Raw genomic sequence first — 22717 nt, 5'->3', positions numbered from 1 at the left:
ATTCTAAAGGGACTTAGTCCTTAAAGTGCTGGATATTGTTCACGATCGGACTTAATAAAAACCGTTCTGAACAGTTTGAAATGATAACCTCATGATCATGTGGATGTGTCAGCAGGTTTGGGTGCACACTCAATTGGGAATTGCGCAGATTTAGGGCAGCATCGGCCAATATGGAGGTGCACACTGCTTTGGGGTGCCCATGGATTTGGAGATGCGCACGGATATAGGGGCGTTTTATCAAATAATGGGTTCGCACTGATTTGGGAAATGCGTAGATTCAGCGGTGTGGCGGCAAATACGGGTCTGCAAGCAGTATTATGGATTTGGGATGTCGTGCAAATTTAAAATTGTTTACCCGAATATGGGGTTGGGCACGGATTTGGTGATGTGTGCAGATTTAGAGGTGTGTTTTCCAATATGGGGGTGCACACAGATTTGGGTCTGCACATTAGAATTGTTTCTGTCGGCCTATTTAAGGTTGAAATTGTATTTTGCGGTGCATGAGAATTTTAAATACCCAAACAGACATTTTCTGAACTGTTTGAAATCATTCCTGCTCCTGAATAATCTATTTTGTATGTCAGCGTCTTTGCGAACGCACTGATTAGGTGATGTGCACAGACTTGGGGATGCGTTTTGGGTGCGTTGACAGATCAAGATTTGCAGACGAATAAATTTTGGTTTCATGTGGATTTTTAATGACTAGGCTGCCATTTTGTGAACTGGTTGAAATGATCTTTGCTCTGGGATAATCTAATGTGCATCTAGGGATGTCAGTAGCTTTGTGGTGCACACTGATTTGGGGACTGTGCAGACTTAGGGGTGTCTTGGCGAATATGGGGTGCACAGGGTTTTGGCAATGCACATGAATCCTGGTGTGGCGAATTTAGGGATCTGTTCTCGAATTCGTGGTGCAAACGCATGTTGTGACGCGCATATTTAGGCGTGCGTTGTGGAATATGGGGGTGCACATGTATTTACGTTTAAGCTGGGTGTTGCAACAGTCGGTCGATCCACATTTGATCTCGGATTTTGGTTACGTTTGAATTTGAATATCGAAACTGCCATTTGCTGCACGGTTTGAAATGAGTCCTGCTTTGGAAATATCTAATATATGTGGTGTGTCAGCGTATTTGCAGCACGCACTGATTTGCTGATGTGCGCAGATTTCAGGGTGTGTTTTAAAAGATGGGCTTGGACATGTATTTGGGATACATATAGATTTGGCTGTGTTTGGCGGATCAAGGTTTGCACACGAATTTTTGCTGTTTTTGATTATTTATGACGAGGACGCCATTTTCTCAACTGTCTGAAATGTTTCTTGCTCTGGGAAAATCTGATGTGCATGTGGGAGTTTCAACAGCTTCGGGGTGCGCAATGAATGGGGATTGTGAATATTTAGTTTATGTCGGCGAATACGGGAGTGCGCAAGGTCTTGGGGAGGGCATGTATTTATGTGAGTTCTCGAAAATGGGTTTGCACACGTGCGCTGATTTAGGGCTGTGTCCTCCAATATGGGGCTCCGGATCTATTTGGGAATTGAGCAGATTTAGGAGTGTGTCGACGAATATAGGAGTTGCAAAGTTTTTGTGGGTAATGTAATGATTCAGTCGGTCCTGGGTGTGTCGGTCCTTAGGATGCCTGAGGATATATTAATGCCCAGGTCGCCATTTTGAGATTAGAGTGATTCTTCATCTGGACTGTTTAATATGCATATGGGACTATGCGCAGGTTTGGGGGTACATGCGGATTTTAGTGACGGACGCATATTTAAGGGTTTTACTATTGAGCACGGCATTGGGGTGGCAACCAGATCTGGGTGTGTCGGCCGATCTGCAAACGGATTTTGGGGCGCGTGAAGGCCTTTACTGTCGGGACAGCCATTTTTCGCTATCAGCCAGATCTCTGTAATAGCTGGTTCACTACGTCACGTATTAATCCATGTTCGAAGTACGTCTGTTACACACCCTTTCTGACAAACACTCACTTCCGCCCCGGAGCCACCGGGATCATTAACTGGGCACCATCTGGCATTCATTTTGGCGTTTCTTGACCTCATCTCTACCTTTTACTCAATGCTACCTGTTCACCTGTGGTTCTAGTTCCTACTGCACCCCCAACCCCCCCCCCCCCCGCACACACCCCCCAACAGCAGGCCTGCGCATATTACATGTTAATGCCAGGGCAGTTGCATCAAACTCCCCAGTTAGAATATTAAATCCCTTTCGGTCCAGGTGTAAATCCCATGCTTCTTACGCCAGTCCCACAAAACCTGGAAGAGACTCCAATAACATGTGCATACGATGACCTCCTGCAAAAACCGTTAGCCACACATCTACCTGCACTTCCTTAGCATCTCTTCCCTCGTAAAATCAGTAATCCAGAGTTGCTAGCTATTAAGCCATAAGCCTTCTTAACCACTAACTTAAATTACTGGGAAATTTTGAGGGATCTATCGGTTTGCCTAGCACGAATTCCCTGTTCCTCCACACTGCAATCAAATCTGCCACATATACTCTGTAATCCGGTTTGATTTTTTGTGTATCAGCTCATACTGTTACTGATGGAACTCCATCTGCCACATCTCAGCCCAGCTCTACACCGCGTCGATGTCCCATTGTAAAATATGATGAAATTCTACGCTATCCACAACACCACATAGGTGTCATTGACCCAGTTAGAGACGAAGCGAAGAACAATGAGCCGCGGCGCCAAGTAACCTCAATTATACCCTACCGTCATCGCTAAGGTTAATTTTAATTTTAATTTTAATTTTTTGTTTAATTTGTGAGAATACACATAAATATCACGAGGAGGACGGAGAAACTCCTTCCAGAAAAACACCGGAATTGATCTCCGATTTCCATTGTTCCGAGCTGGATCCGTTTGATTCTAACTGCTGCGTTTCTGAAGCCACAAACTGCAAGATACTAACCAGCACATCCACTTCCTCTTTCAAGTCATTCACAAATATCTTGGAAAGCAGGGTTAAAGATCCGGTCTCTTAGAAACGCCCCATCTACTGCCAGTCCCATACTCACCATGCCTCCCGACGTTCTGAATTAAACTATTGTGGGGACTCTTGTCAATCGCCTCACTCGTTTCCATACACAGATCATCCACCTCATTAATTTATTTTGTCACCCCACAGAAAGTCATTCAGGTGCGTAAGGCATGATATTCCCCTCACAAAGCCGCTTGACTGTCTGTGATTATGCTTCTCCAAATATTTGTCAACCCTTCAAACTTTTAGCCTCCATTAATGGCAGTAGTCACTATTTTACAACTTCCAGGATTATTCTTACTACCTATTACCCATCTTAACTAAGCTTGAGTTTAGAGTTTGTACTTCGATATTAGCCGCTCACGATTAGAATTGATAGATATCATAGACCAGCCACTGAAGGACTCAGATTCCTCAATTCTGCTTTCTCTGGAGTGTGTAAAATCTGAACACAAACTGTCGTTACTCCCAACATATTTCTAATTGTATAAATGATAATAATATCCCCGATCCTGTTGGTTCATAGAAAACCTCCAATTTTCCAGTTGCGTCAATTCAAAATTAACTGAGCCTTTGTTCCATTAATTATCAAGTCTCTGTTTCCATAACACTGTCCTTTTCAACCATTATTCGTTTGTTCTTTGTCTAGGGTCAGTTCTGTGTTGGCACAGCCGAATATCTCTTTGACAATGACTAGAATTAAACCAATCACAAGCAAGAGGCAATTTACAGATTCTACAAATCCGAAATGCTGGAGGAGCTCTGCAGACCTGACAGCATCTGTGGAAACGTATAAGCTGTAGGTGTTTTGGGTACAGACCTTTCAGCTGCTATTTTGCTGCCTGAGCTGAAGACTTTCGCCAGCACTTTGTCTAGGATTAGACCATATCAGTTCCCATTTCGCTTCGCTGTGTCTTTTGTTTTTGTGTTCAGAGCATCGCCTCGTCCACCCAACGCGCCTCCTCCACCTACCCTTTGAGAGCTGAAATTCTGTTACTGGAAGTTAGTTCAAACGGGAAAACAGAAGTTAAATCTACAGGTAGAGACAGAGGAGAAAATCAGCGTGAAGTAAAGAAGGGGTAATGATGGGAACAGGAGTGGTTAATACCGACGGAAGTATACTCCATATCAGGCTGTTTTGTCTGAATCGGGAAGAAGGGGGGACAGGTTCGCCTCAAGGCACAACTTAAACGGGGCAGTGTGAGATGCAAATGGGATTTTTCTGGGATGCTGAGGGCAGTGGTGCCGTCTCGAGCGATTGAAGATATTTGTTGTGTAACTGTAAGCTAACATTTCTGGAAATTAGTTCAAATCGGAGAACAGAAGGAGAAACTACAGGTAGGGACAGAGGAGAAAATCAGCGTGAAGCAAAGGACGGGTAATGATGGGAGCAGGAGTGGTTAATATCGACGTAGGTATACTCCATACCAAGCTGTTCTGTCAGAATCGGGAAGAAGGGTTGACAGGTTCGCCTCAAGGCACAACTTAAGCGGGACGAGGGCGAGATGCAAAGGGGATTTTTCTGGGATGCTGAGTCTGGTGGTGCCGTCGCGATCGACTGTATATATTTGTTGTGTAACTGTAAGCTAACACACACAAAAAGCTGGAGCAACTCAGCAGACAGGTGGCAGCTTTGGAAAAGAGTAAACATTCAACTATTCGGGCCAACAACCTGCAGAATTGTGTCTGTGTGCTGCTCTGTATTTCGAGCATCGACAGATTTTCTCCTGCTTTGTTGAAAACTCTGGTCATCATATTGTTTCCGTTTATTTACAAGTGGGAGTACAGAATAGGAGCGTGAAGGCAGCCGAATTGCACTATTGCGTAGCATTTATTTTTACCTTTTAATAAGTTTCGAAATCCGACTTAGTGGGTATGTCACCGCATTCTTCAGGTCCGCTCGGAATTTGCTCTGAGTCAGGGCGTAAATACACGTGTTGGTGCAGGAACCAAGAATCTGCAGCATTCCCGATGTCTCTTCTATAATGTAAACGGGATTCCTGACTGAATAATAAACAAAACTCTTTGAAATCCGCTGATAAATGAAAAATACCAAACGTGTTCCACACAACAATATGAAACTACCCGTTATGCTGAAGAGCAAAACGATGGACTTGCGTCTGTTCTCCATCTCCCGGTCCTTGTCATTCTCTCCACTCTTTCGTCCCCGGAGAACCTTGCGGGCTCGACTGGCCACCAGAATCCGCCTGGCTGTCAGAATATTGAAAAACAATATCAGAAAGAATGGGACACAAGGGGTTAAAATGCGGTGAAACATCTCAAATGCCGCCCACGAAGGAGAGTTTTTGTAGCTCGGTGTAAGAACACAATACCAGGGGATACCATCAATTATTACAAGAGGTTCAGAGGTAAAACCCCAGGGGACACTCTCCAAACAGGCCAGCACACTCACTGTCCCAATAACCACAGCCGCCGTTCTCTCGGTGCAATATTTTGTTTTCAGCTTCTCACAGCAAATAGCCACAAATCGATCGACGGTGAAAGAGACAGTCAACCAGACAGAGGCCGCAGTGCTCGCAAAAATCAGCCATCTAGCGATACTGCACACAGGAGTGATGAACAGGAATGATCGGGGAAAATAAATCCAAGCAGTCCACATCAGGAGCGGTTGCGAGATAACGACCAGTAGATCGGCCGCTGGCATTCCCACCATGTACCGAGTTACACATTTGGAGAGACCGCACTTACCCCGGGACAGGATTACGATGGCCACCAGGTTCGCTGGAAGAGAGACAGGGAAATAGCAAATTAGGTAAATACAGTGCAGAACCCAATGCAGCAGGTTTCGTGCATCATGTAATATTTCCACTGTATTGCTGCATTTAGCGGTAAGGTCGCTGGCTTTGATTCCATTCCTAGAATGCCCAATACAAGGTCTGGACATGTGGAAGTGGAAACCAGCGACAGAAACAATCATTACATTGACATTAACTTCAATTCCCACCAACGGCAGCCGATACCGCAGCTTACCGAGAATTCCAAAGGCCGAAATAAAAGGATAGTAAACTTCTCCTATCCGCAAAAGGACTGGATAACCCATTTCCTTGATAAACTGCCAATTGTGTTGCTCCTGAATTCACAGCTCCTTCAGAAACTCTGAGCGAATGTATTCAAAACGGCCTTGATTTATAGAAATGTTCTGTCTCCAGAGATACGGTTATGTCACTGACTGACTACAGTCACTTGAACAATCATGGTGATTCAACACCATTCATTGTCTCTGATGTAAATATTGGGCCGACAGAGACTAGTACTTCAAAATTCCTAGGCATTACCTAAGCTGTTACTCATCTAGTGAAAAGAATGTCGGTGCTCCATTGACAAACACCCGAAGCAGCCACATTGACAGATTTCATTTTTTTCCCACTAAATATCAATTTGTAAACAGAATTCAAAGACACGTCCGACCCCTAACTTTTCTCCCTGTGGTCACACACACACACACACACACACACACACACACACACACACACACACACACACACACACACACACACACACACACACACACACACACACACACACACACACACACACACACACACACACACACACACACACACACTCAGTGTTCAGATGACCACGATGCTAATGTACAAATCATGAGTTAATTTGAAGATGCTGGAAATTCAAGGTAACACACACAAAGTGCTGGAAAAGCTCTGAGGACTTCCTCAAGAATTTTGAGATGTTGCTGATGTAATAGGCTTGTAAGAGCACCTCAAACCTGTCAGAGGTCAAACGAAGAAATGCGTCCATCTGCAAAGAAAATATTCAATAATGAATATTAAACATAGGACTCTAAATTGGGAGATGAATCGACGAAGGTTGGATGAAGGTGAATGAAAGAAAGACAAGCGTCAGATTAAATATTTAATATGTGTGACAGAGACAGAGAGTCAGACCGACAGATTGCCAATGGTACATGCCACAAGAGCCGCTTCACACAACCGTCTAACATTTACCTCTCCCTCACTGACTGACTTTCTTTCTCCCAACAACAGAGAACAACTTCTATCAACTCCGATATTCCTTCCTGTCGAGGAACCAGAGCAGCCGCTCCTCGCTGACACACACAAGGTGCGTTACAGAACACAGAGACACCGACAGCTCACTAGTTCCACAGTTTCAGAGAGCAGAGGAATTCAGATTCAGTCCCACACTGAACTCAAGGCCCAGACGCAGATTACCAATACAACGGTTACACCGAACCACAGATGGTCAATATTTCCATTGTATTCTGCACCACTGTCCTACAGGTAGAGACACAGACACAGTCCCAAGTCCCCACCCACGGGGCTGACAGTGTCACTATGAGTTCAGGATTGGACACACAGATGGAAAATTGGGAACTGATCAATGTGGTATTGGAAGAACTTAAGAAAGGTTTGGATAAGCACATGGGGTTCTGGATAATATGCGTGTGTGTGAATTAGACAGCAGGACAATGTCAGATAGAGGAAATAAATGGACCACGTACAAAGATTTAGGTAACTTAGGGTTTGTGTCTGAGTCCCCAGCTGTTCACAGTCAACATTGGAGATTTGGATCTGCGGACCGACTTTATTATATCCATGTCGGCTGTTGTACAGACCTGAATTTCATGGTTAGTAGTGGGAAGGGCGCAGCGAGGGTTTGGGGATGAAGACTGAAGTGAAGGAGTGAAGATGTGGTAGACGGACAAAATATGGAGTTATTTGAGGCCATTCATTCCCAGAGGGACAAACTAGAAAATCTATATTTACATGGGTCCAGAGTGAACGGTTCGGAGGGACCTGACGTCCCTTGTCAACAAATCACTAAGAGTTAACATTCAGGTACCGCAAATAATTAGGGAGCCAAACAGTTTTTTCTTTCTGTTGTGATACAGGAGAATTGGAGAAGAGTTATAGAGCTGTCTTACTGGGAAGTGTCCTGCGGGGCGTGGTGAGAGTGCACCTTGAATATTAGATCCAGGTCTTGTCACTCTTCCTTTTGAAAGTTATCCCTATTGAAGAGAGGGGGCCGAAACTATCCCTCACACTGCGAGTATAGCTTGGGGCATGGCACACCTGCTGTATGCGGGGTGAGTGAGTCTGTATCTCTGGAATTGTGAGGGGAATTGCTGGGATTTTTCAGATCATTCAAACCAATTGCAGGGAGGATGTTTCCCCTGAATGATGGTTATATTACCATGTGTCACAGTCCCAGAATGAAGGAACGGATATTCAGGAAGGAGTGGAAAACAAATGTCCTTAATCAGTGATTCCATCCTCAGTTAAAACATACAACAGTGCAGGACAGGAGGAAGCTCTGTGGTGTTGGGCTGACGTAAGTAAGCCAGTGATGCCTCATTAAATTAATCCCTCTGCCTGAATGCACATTAATTATTATTTCCAGGTCTGGTCACAGTTCCCCAAGGAAGTTATCCCTGCAACAGAGAGAGTGACGGGACTATTCCTTACACTGACCCGACGGCTACAAGCGACGGCAGGTTATCTTTGTGAGGGGAGAATGAGTGACCTGGGCCTGTTTTCTCTTGAACTGTGATTGTGAGCATTGATCGATTCTTTCAGGTAATTCTGACATATTGCTGGGAGAATGTTTCGCTTGAATGGTGATTATAATGGGTTACAGAGGAAGAATGAAGGAAATAATATTCACAATGGAGTGGAAAATAAATTTCCTTCATCAATAATTATTTGTCCAGTTAGACAGTGCGGTACAGGAAGAGAAAACTTAGCCTGTGATGTTGGGCTGATATGATTAAGCCGGTGGTGCCTAATTAAACAAATCACCCTGCCTGCAGTTTGTCTATATCCGCTCCTTCTCTGTGAATTTGTTTGCCTAATTCAGAATCTCATAAATACCACTGCCTTCATTACCACACTAGAAATGTTTCAGACAGGTGTAACTCTCTGCTTTGTTTTATTTTAAACATTTCCCCATAAATCTCCTTTGAACATTTCCAACCTCTCATCTCAACTGCACGTCCTTTCTTATCCGGTATTTTGATATTCTGAGAAAGGTTACAGTTGCCTACTGTATTTATGAGTCTTATACGCCGCTCTGTCTCCCCTTGGTTGCTGCCATTCTGAAAGAATAACACAATTTCCTGAAAATCCTCTTTTAGATCTCTTCCCTATAAACCTCCGAAACTCTTTACAAAGCCTTGGCCTCTTCCTTATAATGGGGCGACCGAAGCAAATTTTAAACGCCAGATGGAACCTAACCAGAGATTGAAAAAGCGTCAACAACACTTCCTTTTATGACAATAAGGATCCTCTCTGTTATGCCTTGGCTTCTGCCACTCCGGAAAGAACTGTTCAAGTGTGTGCAATTTCTGCATCTTGAGACCTTGTAGTCCTCAGCCTAAAGGTCCTCTTTACAACCTCCTCTAAACCATTTCCAAATCCTCGCCATCCTCCATATAATGGAGCGACTGAAAGTAAATGCAATATTCCACACGCAACCTGACCAGAGTTCTATAGAAATCCAAAGTTCTCTGGACAAGGACGAAGCGACGGGAGTGGCCTGGGTCTGTGATGTCCGGACAAACAGTAGGTGGGAGAGTGCTGGAGGATGTTTGCTCTGCACGCTGACAGGTGAAGTGAACCGCCACAGGACCTCCTTCTTCCAGCACAAGGAGATTGCCCGACAGGAAGCTGAGCGTGAAATTCACATTCCGGGTAAACAGGACAAGCCAGAAAAGGGCGAGCGAGAACGGAGTCAGTGAGGAAAAGACCAGATTAATTAATTGCCTAAGGGTTTTAATTATCGTAAATATTAGTGAAAGCTACGATGATGGGACGGTAGTTTGACGAAACGGCGGGTAAATATATTTTTATCCAAACAGGCGATGACCTGACGGGAGTGGTTCTGCCTGTTCCCATTGAAGTATCTGGAGAGGCGGGGCCATGGGCTGTCCATACTTTCCGAGAAGAGGGAGTAAAGGAGAGAGTGCTGAATTGGAAGTCGAGTTTCCCGTAAATGACCCCAAAGACTTTAAAGACAATTTGCTCTCGTTTCTGCGGAGTGAGGCGAAGAAGCTGTCTGATGTGAATGGTCTAATGATTCATTCAGCAGTTGAATTAAATTCTGAACTCGGTTTGTCTTTACATCTCTGGCTGATAAACGCAGAGGGATTTCTTTGGAAAGCCAGTTTTGTAGGCTTGGAAAGTTCGGTGGCATCAAGCCCACACCCGATGGGGATGAAGAATATGAGGCTTGGGCTGAGCAGACTTCTCAGTTACTGGATGAATTATATGAGGAAACTGAGACTGGTAGAGCTACAAAAGGTGCATTCAGCTGTCTTAGAGATATTGAGGAAGAGCAAATCGTGAAGAGCGGGTTGTTACATGATGTGATTGCTCTACGTATTTGGATTACCCGGAAGTTGCGGCCTCCTCCATCTTTACACTGAATTACTCAGGGAAGTTAGAGAGCAGGAAAACAAGATGGAGGAGCAGGAGGCCTCCATCATCAGGGCAAAGTCCCCGGTAGTAGCGTCTGTTGTTAAAGCGCCTTTAACGTCACAGAAATGCGGGTTTTGCAGGTCGTCGTGAAACATCTGAGGACCGATGTAATTGTGATGATATCGTTTGGAGCTGGCACCAAGCACCAAGGGCCAATATGATGCCCGACCCACTGGTGCGATGTACCGAGGCGAGGGCTGCTACTCAGCAGGGTCCTCAGAACAGCGCAGTGACCAGTGTTTTCTGTTGCAACTGAGGAGAAGATAGACATTTTAAGCGGTAGAGCGAAAGACAGGAAATTCTTCGGAAAATGAATCAGCGGTTAATCAAACAGCAAAGCAAACAGGTAAAACTACAGAGGGACACAGTTAAGGAACGGAATGACGTTTTCTAGAGGATACGTTACTATCAGTGTATCAAGGAACATACTAAAGTTAAAAAAAATATTCCCGAAGGTATAGTGGGACCCTGATGTATCTAGGCGAATTGAAGGTGTTTATGTTAGAGCCATAACTGACCACAGGTTCTGAAGTTACTTTGCTTTGTATATCCATTTACAACCGGTGTCCGACGCACTTGCCATTGGCGCCAGTGAGGGCCTTTGCTATTCCGGGGCTTAGTACTGATGGTTATCTCTCCGATGGTTACTTTTCGTCGAAGCCGGAGTTTATGGAAACTTATGTTGGAGTAACTGAGACTATTGACACAACACCGCTGTTGAGCCCGGATTAGATTGAAAAGGATGGAATTTTTATTCTTGTGAGAAGGCTTAAAGGAGAATGCGAAGAGAGAAATAGAGAGAACTTTTTGAACACCTTGTCCATTCAAAAATGTGTTCAGAGCTGCTTTTGAGAAGGTGCAAGTTCCTGCTAAATATGATGATGAGCGGAAAGGAGGAACAGTGAGGTGCATCCTTTCTAAACCTGTCATGTTACGTTCTGGGAGCAGCTAGAGCGACAGGAAACCCTACATTTGCTGAAATGTTCGAGAAGTGGAAACAGGGATTGACTGATAACATGTTGGAACACGAAGACGGTTTTTCCACTGGCAGGTCTGAATTTGATTTCGCCACACTGTTAGAACAATCGAGGGCATCCTTCTCCGAGAGAGGTCTCGCCGACTGGTTCCAGCAGGGGATCAGGATATTTATCAGCAGCTGTTGTAACTGAAGGAAACTAAGTTTAGTCATGGAGCAGGAGCACCTAAGCTGCCGGGAGACACGAGTGATAGACACGGGGAGACACGGTCCAGTAGTCAGCTGGGAGACACGAGTGACAGACACGGGGAGACACGGTCCAGTAGTCAACCGGGACACCCAAGTGATAGACACGGGGAGACACCGCCCAGTAGTCAGCCAGGAGACATGAGTGATAGACATGTGAGACACGGTCCTGTAGCCTGTAAGGGTCACAAGGGGTGATTTAATGCGTAAACCATTCATTCTCCTGAATTCCCGAGAGTAGTGACCCAGAACCGTCACATGCTTCTCGCATGACAAAGCTTTCAACCCTGGAATAATTTTCTAAACCACCTTTGAACCGTCTCCAGTGACAGTACACCCTGACTAAGACAAAGGACTCCAAACTGCTCACAGTACTCAAGGTGCATTTCAACAGTGTATTTAAAAACCAGAAAATTACATCGCTGCATCCATACTCCATTCCTCTCGAAATGATCGCGAAAACATCGCATTGGCCTTCCTCACCACATTGGCAAATTGCATATTAAACTTTTGGGAATGCTGCACGAGGAACTAGAGTCCATTTTCACCTTAGATTTTCCAATTTCCTCTGTGTTGAGAAAATAGCCTTCCATTTTATTTCTTCTGCTCAAGTGCAGGACCTTATATTTCCTGACAGTATGTACTATCTGCTACTTCTTTGCCCATTCTCTTAATCTGTCTCCGTCTTTTTGTAGCCTTTCTGCTTCCTCCAGATGTCCTGCACCTCCACCTATGTTCATCCTGTCCGCAAACCCGTCCGTAAGATCATCAATTCCAACATCCCAGTCATTAACATATAAAATAAAAATATTCATCCATCCATCAGTTCTATTGTATCCTGCATTTCTATTTGATATTGTGCTACCTGAATTACAACTTTCTTTACATTTAAACTGGTACGCTGATATTGTCTAAATTTTATTCTTATAACTTTCGAAATCATATTTCCTATCTGCATTAAATGGTTGAGCTTTACGTGAATAATTTAAAATCGTGCATATTCGATCCTCTGTCAATGTGTAATTCATCTGAGAAAAGAGTAAGAAAATACTTAAGAAAGAAATCAGGAGGGCTGAAAGAAGACATAAGGTTGCTTAGGCAGTCAGGGTGAAGGATAATCCGAAGAGTTTCTACAGGAATGTTAAGAGCAAAAGGATAGTAAGGTATAAAATTGGTCCTTTTGAAGATCAGAGTGGTCAATAGGCAGTAGACAATAGACAATAGGTGCAGGAGTAGACCATTCGGCCCTTCTAGCCAGCACCGCCATTCACTGTGATCATGGCTGATCATACACAATCAGTACCCCGTTCCTGCCTTCTCTCCATATCCCTTGACCCCGCTATCCATAAGAGCTCTATCTAACTCTCTCTTGAATGCATCCAGAGAATTGGCCTCCACTCCTTTCGGGGGAAAAGCATTCCACATATCCACCACTCTCTGGGTGTAAAAGTGTTTCCGCATCTCAGTTCTAAATGGCCAACCCATTATTTCATCCGGAAATAGCTGAATTCGCGGAAGATTACTGACTTCATACAGTTGAGGTAGGAATACAAACGCTCAATGCTGCTGGCCTGATTGTTACATTGTTTGAAGTGTGTTCCAATCTATCACAGACACGCGACTGTCACAAGGGCAGGGATGGCTTCAGGACACTCCATGTTTTCGATGTTGATAATGGGACAGGGTCATTATCAGGGCAAATCAGGGATAGTATCGCAGATGCAGTGAGGGAGAACGTGGAGCGTTTGCCTAGTAATAGATGGTGAGACTAACACAGAAATTTGAAGAACTCGATCACCCCATTTGGAGAATTCTATACAGCCGCCCGCCAGATCAATCAAATAAGTGCAACGGGAATGGTGAAGAACAGATCGGGAAGCAGATATTGGATATCGGCCATGTTATTGGCACGGGTAACTGAAACTTCCACAATATTCTTTTGCACCTCACCAGAGTAAAAGGTCCAGGTATGTCATAATTTTTTAGTTGTGTCCAGGAATGATTCATGTCACTACATGAAGTCAGGCGGACTAGCGAACAGCCCATAGCGGATGTAATATTAGTAAAGGAAACGTATCAGGTGACAGATCTCTCGGTGGGTCAGCATTTCAGAGCAATAAGGCAGATCTGCCCTCTATTTACCTTGCACATGGGCAGGACCAGGGAGCATGGCGGGTGTTTAATTAGATGTCTGCGAATTATGCTGCGACCTGTCAGGAACTTGGGAACGTACATTGGGAAATGATGTACTCAGGGAAATGCTCAACAGATATGTGGAGATTGTTTAAGGAGCACTGACATAAGGTTCAGAAAGGGCTTCTCTCGTCGCAGGGCAAGGATGACAGCATAAGGTAACCCTGGGTGACAACAAAGTTGGAACCACTCGTCAAGAGGAAGAATGAAAGGTACTTAAGATATAGGGAGAAAGAAGCAGGTAGGGTTATGGAGGGTCACAATATAGACAGGAGAGAATTTAAGAATGAACTTAGAGAATTTAGAAGGGAAATTGAGAAGTCCTTGGTGTGTTGTACTGTGAAGAACAGGAAGGTGACTGGAGAGAGTGTGGGCAGATCAGAGGTAAAAGAGGAAAACATGTGTCTGGAGTCCAACGAGGCAGTGAATCTTCTTACTGAACACATTGATGCACGTGAACACAGCGTAAAAAAGGCAGATATGCTAGAACATGCCGACGCTAAGAAAGAGGATGCGCTTAAAACTTGCAGAACATTATGATAGATGATTCCCCGGTTGCGGAAAGGATATAGTCCAGTTGATTTGGCAAGGGAAGCGAAAACATTGCTGTGCTTCTGGACAGGATATTTGTGTTTTCCCTGGCCGCGGAAGTAGAACTAGAAAATTAGATGGCGGCAAACGTTATTCATTTGTTGAAGTAAGATAATAGGGATACTCAATGGAAGCATAGACCAGTCAGTCTTCCATCAGTAGTGGGTAAGCTATTGTAGAGGATAATTGAAGATGGAATTTATGAGTATTTGGAGAAACGTAGTCTGGCTACCGAGACACAACGTGGCTCTTTGAGAGGTATATTGTCCTGTATGAGCCAAATTGAATTATTTGTAAAAGTGAAAATAAAACAAACAGAATAATCTGAACAGTCGATGTAGGCGTATTAATTCCTAGAGTCAGGGGGCATGGGATCTAGGTAATCCTGCGTTGATTCAGATTTGGCTTCCTAACAGAAGGCAGGTGATGTAGTAGATAGACTGAATAGTGGCTGGAAGACAGCGGGCAGTCGCGTCCGGCCAGGAGGGTGGAAATTACAACTTTTGGAATCTGCATTTACAGTGTTCCGAGAAATAGGTCTGAGGGAAATAATCGATTTAATCTGACCACCCAGCAGCAGCTGGATAACTTATGGAACTAGGGCTGATGACATAAGCAAATCGCTGAGCTATTGACTATACCGCCACGTTATCTAAACTGACCTGTCATTTACATATTACAGGGCAGATGCTACACTGAAAAAACATATTTTCCAATGGAGACCTACAACTTAAAACCAGCATTTAAAAGTGTTCAGAGCAGCTTCTGGTGCTCATTAAAATAACCAGCCTTCCAAAATGACAATTCCGAATTCCCAATACCTCTGAATCGTGGTTTTATCGTATCGGGTGTAGATACGCTCATATTTCGATCCATTTAATCCTGAATCCACATGGCCGGTGTGAAATCCGTGTCTCTCTCTGAAATTATTAACAAACGAAACATACAAAACTACACAAACTAAAAACACAGCGAGGGCAAAGCAAACACCAGCGCACACACTTGTCTTCCATTCCCCCCCCCCCCATCCTCATCACATTATATAGGGGTTGTATTGAGAGTATCCTGAGCAGCTGCATCACTGCTTGGTTCGGAAATTGCACCATCTCGGATCGCAAGACCCTGCAGCGGATACTGAGTTCAGCTGAAAAGATCATCGGGGTCTCTCTTCCCGCCATCAAAAACATTTACACTACACGCTGCATCCGCAAAAGAAACAGCATTATGAAGGACCCCATGTTCCCCCATACAATCTCTTCTCCTTCCTGCCATCTGGAAAAAGGAGCCGAAGCATTCGAGCTCTCACGACCAGACTATGTAACAGTTTCTTCCCCCAAGCTATCAGACTCCTCAGTACCCAGAGCCTGGACTAACACCTTGCCCTATTGTCCTGTTTATTATTTATTATAATGCCAGCACTGTTTTTGTGCAATTTATGGAGTCCTGTGTAGGCCTGTAGTCCAGTGTAGCTTTCTCCGTGTTGTTTTATATTCACGTAGTTCAGTCTAGTTTTTGTACTGTGTCATATAACACCATAGTCCTGAAAAACGTTGTCTCATTTTTACTATGTACCCTACCAGCAGTTATGGTTGAAATGACAATATAAGTGACTTGACGACTTGATTTTCAAAATATCGCAGAAAATGACAATAGACAGCAGGTGCAGGCGCAGGCCATTCAGCCCTTCTAGCCAGCACTGCCATTCACTGTGATCATGGCTGATCATACACAATCAATACCCCTTTCCTGCCCTCTCCCCATATCCCTTGACCCCACTATCTATAAGAGCTGTATGTAACTCTCTCTTGAAAACATCCAGAGACTTGGCCTCCACTGCCTTCTGGGGCAGAGCATTTCACATATCCACTACTCTATGGGTGAAAAAGTTTTTCCACATCTCTGTTCTAAACGGCCTACCCCTTATTCGTAAACTGTGGCCTTTAGTTCTGGACTCACCCATCAGCGGGAACATGCTTCCTGCCTCCAGCGTGTCCAATCCCTTAATAATTTTATACGTTTTAATCAGATCCCCTCTCATTCTTCTACATTCCAGTGTATACAATCCCAGTCGCTCCAATCTTTCAACATATGATAGTCCCGCCATTCCAGGAATTAACCTTGTGAATCAACGCTGCACTCCCTCAACAGCAAGAATGTCCTTCCTCAAATGTGGAGACCAAAACTGCACACAATACTCCAGGTGGGGTCTCAGCAGGGACCTGTACAGCTGCAGAAGGACCTCATTACTTCTATATTCAATTCCTCTTGTTATAAAGGCCAGCAGGCCATTAGCTTTCTTCACTACCTGCTGTACCTGCATGCTTGCTTGCATTGACTGATGTACAAGAACACCTAGATCTCGTTGTACTTCCCCTTTTCCTAATTTGACTCCAATTAGATAGTAATCTGCCTTCTTGTTCTTGCCACCAAAGTGGAAGAACAGGAAGACAGATTACTATCTAAATAGAGTCAAGTTAGGACTCCATTTGACTATGTCGGCTATGTCCATTTTGTCGGCTATATATGGAATCAAAAGAAATTGGAGAGATATTAAATGTTTTTTTTTGCATCTGTATTTACTAAGGAAACTGGAATGGAGTTTATGGAAACAAGCAAACAAGTAGGGAGTTCATGGAATTTATACAGATTAAAGAGGAGGAGGTGCTTCTGTCTTGAGGCATATCAGATTAGATAAATCCTCAGGACCTGACAGGGTATTCCCTCGGACCATGAAGGAGATTAGTCTCCTGGCAGGGACCCTGGCAGAAATATTTAAAATGTCGATATCCACGGGTCACATGTCGGAGGACTGGAGGATAGCTCATCTAGTTCCGTTGTTTAAAAAAGGCTCAAAAAGTAAGCCGGGAAATTATAGGCCGGTAGTAGGTAAATTATTGGAAGGAATACTAAGAGATAGGATCTACAAATATTTAGATAGACATGGACTTATTAGAAAAAAGAGAGCATGGCTTTGTGAGTGCAGGTCATGTTTAACCAATCTATTAGAGTTTTTCCGAGGAGGTTACAAGGAAATTGGATGAAGGGAAGGCAGTGGATGTTGTATACATGGACTTCAGTAAGTCCTTTGAGAAGGTCCCGCATGGAAGGTTAGTTAGGAAGATTCAGTCGCTAGATATACATGGAGAGGTAGTAAATTGGATCAGACATTGACTCAATGGAAGAAGCCAGAGAGTGGTAGTGGAGGATTGCTACTCTGAGTGGAGGCCTGTGACTATTGTGTGCCGCAGGGATCAGTGCTGGGTCCATTGTTATTTGTCATCCATATCAATGATCTGGATGATAATGTGGCAAATTGGATCAGCAAATTTGCTGATGATACAAAGATTGGAGGTGTAGTGGACAGTGAGGAAGGTTTTCAAAGCTTGCAGAGGGATTTGGACCAGTTGGAGGAATGGGCTGAAAAATGGCATATGGAGTTTAATGCGGACAAGTGTGAGGTATTGCACTTCGGAAGGTCAAACCAAGGTAGAACATACAAGGTGAATGGTAGGACACTGAGGAGTGCAGTAGAACAGAAGGATCTGAGAGTACAGGTACATAATTCCCTAAAAGTGGCTTCACAAGTAGATAGGGTTGTAAAGAAAGCTTTTGGTACATTGGACTTTATCAACCAAAGTTGTGAGTATAAGGGTTGGAATGTAATGGTGGGGTTGTACAAGACATTGGTAAGACCGAATCTGGAGTATTGTGTGCAGTTTTGGTCACCTAATTACAGGAAAAATATTAATAAGGTTGAAAAAATGCTGAGACGGTTACAAGGATGTTGCTGGGACTTGAGAAACTGAGTTACACAGAAAGGTTGAATAGGTTAGGACTTTATTCCCTGGAGCGTAGGAGAATGAGAGGTGATTTGATAGAGGTGTATAAAATTATAATGGGTATAGATAGAGTGAAAGCAAGCAGGCTTTTTTCCACTGAGGCTAGGGGAGTGAAAAAAAAACAGAGGTCATAGGTTAACGGTGAAGAGGGAAAAGTTTAAAGGGGGATTCTTCATGCAGAAAGTGGTGGGAGTGTGGAACGAGCTGCCAGATGAAGCGCGGTCTCACTTTTGATATTTAAGAAAAACATGGGCAGGTATATGGATGACAGGGGTTTGGAAGGATATGGTCCAGGTGCAGGTCAGTGAGACTAGGAGAAAAATGATTCGGCACAGCCAAGAAGGGCCAAAAGGCCTGTTTCGGTGCTGTAATATTCTATTGTTCTATAGTTCTATCTGGTTGTCTCTGAGAGCGGTTATATCTAAACAAACCCCAGTGGGATTCGTAGTCACCCTGGATTATTACGTAAAATAACAATTAATATTGCAATTATCATTATTCTTTCGCTTGACTTCGCACAGTTTATTTTGTTAAACATATTGAGTGTTTTGGCCGTCCTGTTAGTGCGGTCCTTCAAGGATTTTATTCTGTTTCTTTGATGCCCGCGGGAAAGTGAATCCCATCGTACATGGTGATATATGTATATAGATATGCTGTGATGCAAAATTTACTTTCTGCTCTGAACTCTGAACCAATTGGGCCGAAGGCTATTTTCCGTGCTGTGCGATTCAAAAGATCTGCATTGCAAAACAAGGAAGAGTGGCCTGTTAATCCAGAAAAAGTGAATATAATCCGGTCCGGAATGATTAATCCGATATTCCCAAATCCAGAAAGGTGTTAAACGCACCACGAGCTCCACGGCAGATGTACGCTTAAGAACGACGATGTAAAATGGCGTTTCAATATAGAGACCGACAACGTGTCTGAATGGCCCCGATGTCATTCTGTCCAAAAAACAGCCATGGCTGAGAAGGTGACACAGACACTCTTCACCGAGGCCACTTTCTCATCAAACTCCGCAGCCCGAATCCCATGTAATGTGTCCCGTTGTTCAGTTCTCTGTTGTGACTAAATCAAAATCTTTATCTTAAATGCTTCTTTCTCATACTCACAAACAGTCCACGCTTTGGTCGCTCAGTAAAATTACAGTGATTGCATTATAAAAACAGCACGTGAAAAACAGAGTATTTGTCAGGAGTGGGGCTCGAACCCACGCCTCCAGATGGAGACCAGAACACTCGCGTTTACTAGGAAGCGACTTGCTCGCATTAGGTCTGGCGCCTTAGACCACTCAGCCACTCTGACAGCCCCTGTTGTACTCTCTCCACATGCCAGATAAACAGCTGTATTTCGGATTAGTCTGAATGACCGCTTTGATGAGAGGGTAGACATACAAACGCACTCTATATCCTGGGATTTTAAATGAATATGGACGGGATGCATTTTCTCAGGTTGCCGAGCATGTGCGGAATCAGAGCGTACAGCATCACAGCACTGGAATTGTGCTGCACTCCGTTCAGGCCATCCTCCAGAGAAAGGATGACGCGGATTTGGAGAGTGTGCAGAAGAGCATCACCAAGATGCTACCTGAATTAGACGGTTTGTGCAATAGCGAAAGTTTGGGCAAACATTTTATTTTTCTCTGGAGCATCAGAGGTGAAGGGGAATCTAATAGACGTTTCTTAGATTTTGAGGCATAGATATTGGTAGAGCAGGGAAAAGTTATCTCCATTCAAGGGTTTACATGTCTTAAAACGATCCCCTCTTAGGGCATACATTTCAAATAAGAGGGGATCGTTTTAAACAAGATATGCCAACACACTATCACGCTATGTCGGCAAGACCAAGGACTGATTGTTGTCTTTAGCAGAGGGCAAACCAAAGGTTCTTGAGCTAGTTCTCCTTGGAGGATCAGAGGCGGGGCGGGTCTGTAACTTTAAATTGTTGGTATGACTCTTTCCTCTGCTTTCTTAGGAGACTGCGGTGATTCAGCATGACATCAAAAACCTTTGTGAGCTTCTATAGATGTGTTGTACAGAGTATATTGTCTGTCCGCAACAAGACGTGGTACGGAAATACCGTACCTTTGAAGGAAAATCTTTAAAAAGTTAGTGAATTCGGCCCAGTTCATCACGGGAAATCAGACCTTTGATCAACAGGTGATAATGTACGCTCACATGCACATCCATTAAATAATCTGACAACCAGTTATTTCACTTCAGAAACTTTTCTATATTGATAGCTGAGTATGTCAGGAGGAGCTCAGCAGACCAGACAGCATCTGTGGGAAAGCCTAAGCAGTCGGCGTTTCGGGACGAGATGCTTCACCGTGAATTTTTTTTCTGAATAAATCACTGACCCAGAATTCGGTGTACGGTGATCTGTTGCAATACGATGAACAGTGTCAAAAACATAATCTTATCCTCCAACAGTTTTTCTAATCCACCTTAACAACCCAGGTTTTGTTTGCAGAAATAACGTCGCCTCGATTGAATGCTTAAAGACAAATTATGTCAGGATTCGAACCCACGACCCCAGATGGAGACCAGAACCCTCCCGTTTGTCGGAAGGACATTCATTCCTTGAGTCTGGCGCCTTAGACCACTCGGCCATCCTGACTATTTTTGATGTGTGTTTGAGAACGGAATAAATGCCTGATTTGTAAGAAAAGTCATATAAACTCAAGCACATATATCATCCTGTCAATCGGAAATGAAAGCGAGAGTGTTACAGTTTGCTCAGGTTAGGCAACTTCTGTGGAAAGTAAAGCTGTAAAATATTAAAATTCGTAGGCTCGTGAGACGTGTCTCGGTAAGAATTTGGGAAGGACGTTTGTTGAGCTGGATGAGAACGCTTGGAAGACTCATTGCTTTCACATTTAGGGAAGCGGAGAAATAAACTTTTATAGACAGGACTGAATCTGAAAACTGGGTAGGAGTTGATCGCAACAATGTCAACAGAAACTGAACGCAGGAGGTTCAATTATACCCGGCAACGCTGCTTTACAGATGGATGTTGGTAAGTAGACTATAAGGCCCAATAATCTCATGAATTTGGGATAAAGCGAAGATGTGACAAGGTTCACAAGAACATAAGACATCGTGCGGAAAGGCCGTTCGGTCTCCTGTGTCTGTTTCATCATTCCATCATGGATGAGCTATGACAGTCACACTGTTGTTCAGGCTTGTAGGTCAATGTTTAATCTGAGAGAGGAGACGGAGACAGGGTCTTTTGGACGTTAGAGCAGCGGCCTTTCTGAGAGATGAGACGCTTAACAGAACGTAATTCGCTCAGGTTCTCTGATCCAGTGTTAAAGGCACAGAACACATTAACGTATGACAGGGACAAGCGGGTGGCCACCGTCTAAGTAAAAGGCTCCTCGCGGGATGTGGAAGGCGGGGATACCACCAGAGTTTCTGATGACGACACCTGCGAGAAGTGCACACAGCTGCAGCTTGTAACAATCCACCCTATGGCGTGATGGACTAGGACATATAGAGTGGTAGATACACCCACGGTGCAGGACACAGGGAAATGTGGGACAGTCAGGAAGAGGAAAGGATTTAAAGAGGCAGTGCAGACTATCCCTATTGCCATCACCATCAGAAACATCTGGATGCGGTTTGTGGTTGGATGACCTGGTAGGAAAAAGCCACAGCGGTCGGACCTCTGGCACTGAGTCTGGTTTTTGGACTCAAAAGGGAAGGGGAAGACAGATTCCTGGATGGTATTTTACCTCCCGGGTGCTGGGGTCCTGGACAATATGGATCAATTCCTGAATATTTTTCAGCAGGAGCGTGAGCAGGCAGCGGTTGTGGTACCAATGACATCGGAGTGACGACTTTCTGCAATGGAGATTCAGAGAGTTAGGTGCTGAGGAGGAAGGCAGGATCTTCGGGGTTGTGACAGCGACACGTGTCGCGTCCTAATGAGGCGAGGAATGGAAATATGATACAGATTAACACGTGGCTAAGGGTTTGGTGTAGGAGACAGGCCATACGATTTTTCGATCACTGATCTCCCTTCCAGGGAAGCTGAGACCTGTGGATAAAGACAGTTTGTGCGTGAACTGGAAGTGTAGTAATATCTTGTCGGAAGGTTAGTTAGCGCTGTATGATGAAGCTTAAACTACATTTACAGGGGAATTGGAACCAGGGTGCCAGAACAGCTGGTGCGGAAATTGTGCAGACATGTTGATAAGGTCTCACACAACGTCAGGAATGCAATCATTGAGCAAGGTCCGACTGGTGACCTGAGGTGCGTATATTTCAGTGGTAGAAGCATTTGAGAATAAGCCGATGAACTCACTGCTTGGATCGAAACCTGGAATCATGGTATCTGAGCCGATAATGAGACTGGGTTGCAGGAGAGTCTGGTCTGGCAGTTCAGTATT

General features: G+C 44.2%; 1 non-coding gene across 1 annotated transcript; it reads right to left on the bottom strand.

The window, feature by feature from the left end:
• Nucleotides 1–19513: 19513 nt before the first annotated feature.
• trnal-uaa (transfer RNA leucine (anticodon UAA)) lies at nt 19514–19629 on the bottom strand. Its single transcript has 2 exons — nt 19592–19629; nt 19514–19548 (listed from the first exon to the last, which is right to left on the bottom strand). It is a non-coding gene; the product is annotated as a tRNA-Leu (tRNA).
• Nucleotides 19630–22717: the final 3088 nt, after the last annotated feature.

Source organism: Hemitrygon akajei, unplaced genomic scaffold (genome assembly GCF_048418815.1).
Source record: "Hemitrygon akajei unplaced genomic scaffold, sHemAka1.3 Scf000161, whole genome shotgun sequence".
NCBI classification, from domain to species: Eukaryota; Metazoa; Chordata; class Chondrichthyes; order Myliobatiformes; family Dasyatidae; genus Hemitrygon; species Hemitrygon akajei.
The sequence above is the reverse complement of the archived record's forward strand: the minus strand, read 5'-3'. Positions and strand labels throughout refer to the sequence as shown.